Source organism: Mandrillus leucophaeus, unplaced genomic scaffold (assembly GCF_000951045.1).
Source record: "Mandrillus leucophaeus isolate KB7577 unplaced genomic scaffold, Mleu.le_1.0 Scaffold85, whole genome shotgun sequence".
Lineage (NCBI taxonomy): Eukaryota > Metazoa > Chordata > Mammalia > Primates > Cercopithecidae > Mandrillus > Mandrillus leucophaeus.
In genome coordinates, this window is record NW_012109252.1 from 2,609,346 (window position 1) to 2,612,598 (window position 3,253).

Genomic DNA, 3,253 nt, shown 5'->3' on the forward strand with positions numbered 1-3,253 from the left:
AGTGGACTACATTAATGTGGGTCTGTTTCTCGGTTCTTGATTCTGTTTCATTGATCTGGTCTGTTATTTAGCAAATCACACACTGTCCTGATTGCTGTGGTGTTAGAGTCAGACTCGAAGGTGAGAAGTGTCACTCCTCTGACTTTATTCTCCTCCTTCCATATTTTGTTGGCTATTGTGGGTCTTTGCCTTTCCATATACATTTTAGGATCCATTTGTCAGTAGCCACAAGGTAACTTGCTGGGATTTTTATTGCGATTGCATTAAAGATGTTTTGGAATTTCAGATTCCGATTGTCTATGGGTTCTATGTGAGAAAGCAATTGTTTTTTCATACTATTTATCCTGCAACCTGGCTATAATTACTTTTGGTTCCATGAGTGTTTTTCTGTTGTTTCTTTGGTATTTTCTACACAATTGTCATCTGCAAACAAAGATTTTTAATCTCTTCCCAATGTGTATGCCTCGTCTTTCCTTGGTTTCTTGTGTTAGCTGGGATCTTCAGTGTGATGATGAACAGTAGTGGTGAGAGGGACGTGCTTGCCCTGTTCCTGATCCTACTGGGGAGCCTTACAATTTCTCATAATTAAATATGGTGCTTGCTGTAGGCTTTTGCAGATGTTCTTTATCAAGTTGAGAAAGTTCCTTGTATTCCGAGTTTGCTGAGAGTCTTCACTGTGAATGGGGGTTGGGTTCTGCCAAATGCTTTTTCTGTATCTACTGATATCATTTGATTTTGTTTTTCCTTTGGCCTGTTGATGTGATGATTACATTAATTGATTCTCAAATGTTTATAACAGTCTTGTATACTGGGGATAAATCCCTCTTGGTTGTGGTATACAATTCTGTTTACATATTGTTGAACTTGATTTGTTAATTTTGGGTTTTTCTTTTTTTGAGAATTTTGCATCTATGTTCCTGAGAGATACTGATCTTAGAATTTCTTTCTTTTAATGTCTTTGTTTGGCTTTGGTTTTAGGGGAATTCTGGCCTCAGAATGAGTTAGGAATTAGTACCTCTGCTTCTATTTTCTAAAAGACATGATGGAGCATTGGTGTGATTCTTATAGTTACTGGTGAGTTTGGTGGAACTCATCAGTGATCTCATCTGGGATCGGTGCTTTTTGTTTGGGAAGGTGGTTATTTAATTTCTTTAATAAATATAGTCCTATTCAGAATACATGTTTCTACTTATGTGGGTTTTGTTGGATTGTATGTTCCTAGGAATTGGTCCATTTCGCCTAAGTTATCAAATTTATAGACATTAAGTTGTTTATACAATTCTTTTTCTTTTTTCTTTTTTTTAAAGCAGGTTCTCTCTCAATCACCCAGGCTGGAATGCAGGGGTGCGATCAGGGCTCACTGCGGCCTTGACCTTCCAGACTTGAGTGATCCTCCTGCCTTGGCCTTCCCAGTGGCTGGGATTACAGCTATTCTATCAGGTGCATGCACCAGAATCCGGTGCAGGTTACTATGCCAGGCTAATTTTTAAAAATTATACTTTAAGTTCTGGGGCGCATGTGCGGAACGTGCAGTTTTGTGACATACACAGGCCATTGTGGTTTCTGCATCCATCGACCCATCATCTACATTAGGTGTTTCTCCTAATGCTGTCCCTCCCCTAACCCCCACCCACCGACAGGCCCTGGTGTGTGATGTTCCCCTCCCTGGGTCCATGTGTTCTCATTGTTCATCTCCCACTTATGAGTAAGAACACGCGGTGTTTGGTTTTCTGCTCTTGTGTTAGTTGCTGAGAATGGTGGTGTCCAGCTTCATCCCTGTCCCTGCAAAGGACATGAACTCATCCTTTTTTTATGGCTGCATATTATTCCATGGTGTATATGTGCCACATTTTCTTTATCCAGTCTATCATTTATGGGCATTTTGGTTGGTTCCAAGTCTTTGCTATTGTGAATAGTGCTGCAATAAACATACATGTGCATGCATCTTTATAGTAGAATGATGTATAATCCTTTGGGTATATACCCAGTAATGGGATTGCTGGGTCAAATGCTATTTCTGGTTCTAGATCCTTGAGGATTGCTACAGTATCTTCCACAATGGTTGAACTAATTTACACTCCCACCGACAGTGTAAAAGCGTTCCTATTTCTCCACATCCTCTCCGGCATCTGTTGTTTACTGACTTTTTAATGATCACCATTCTAACTGGTGTGAGATGGTATCTCATTGTGGTTTTGATTTGCATTTCTCTAGTGACCAGTGATGGTGAGCTTTTTGTCATGTTTTTTGGCCACATAAATGTCTTCTTTGGAGAGATATCTGTTCATATCTCCCACTTTTTGATGGAGTGGTTTGTTTTTCTCTTGTAAATTTAAGTTCTTTGTAGATTCTGGATATTAGCCCTTTTGTCATATGGATAGATTGCAAAAATTTTCTTCCATTCTGTAGGTTACCTGTTCTCTCTGATGATAGGTTCTTTTGCTGTGCAGAAGCTCTTTAGTTTGATTAGATCCCATTTGTCAATTTTGGCTTTAGTTGCCATGGCTTTTGGTGTTTTATTCATGAAGTCTTTGTCCATGCCTATGTCCTGAATGGTGTTGCCTAGGTTTTCTTCTAGGGTTTTTATGGTTTTAGGTTTTATGTTTAAGTCTTTAATCCATCTTGAGTTAATTTTTGTATAAGGTGTAAGGAAGGGGTTCAGTTTCAGTTTTCTGCATATGGCTAGGCAGTTATGGAATCCTTTCCCCATTGCTTGTTTTTGTCAGGTTTGTCGAAGATCAGATGTTTGTAGACGTGTGGTGTTATTTCTGAGGCCTCTGTTCTGTTCCATTGGTCTATATATCTGTTTTGGTACAAGTACCATGCTGTTTCAGTTACTGTAGCCTTGTAGTATAGTTTGAAGTCAGGTAGTGTGATGCCTCCAGGTTTGTTCTTTTTGCTTGGGATTGTCTTGACTATGTGGGCTCCTTTTTGGTTCCATATGAAATTTAAAGTAGTTTTTTCCAATTCTGTGAAGAAAGTCATTGGTAGCTTGACGGGCATAGCACTGAATCTATAAATTACCTTGGGCAGTGTGGCCATTTTCATGATATTGATTTCTCCTATTCATGAGCATGGAATGTTTTTCCCTTTGTGTCCTCTCTTATTTCCTTGAGCAGTGGTTTCTTGTTATCCTTGAAGAGGTCCTTCACATCCCCTGTAAGTTGGATTCCTAGGTATTTTATTCTCTTTGTAGCAATTGTGAATGAGAGTTCATTCATGATTTGGCTCTCTGTTTGTCTGTTATTGGTGT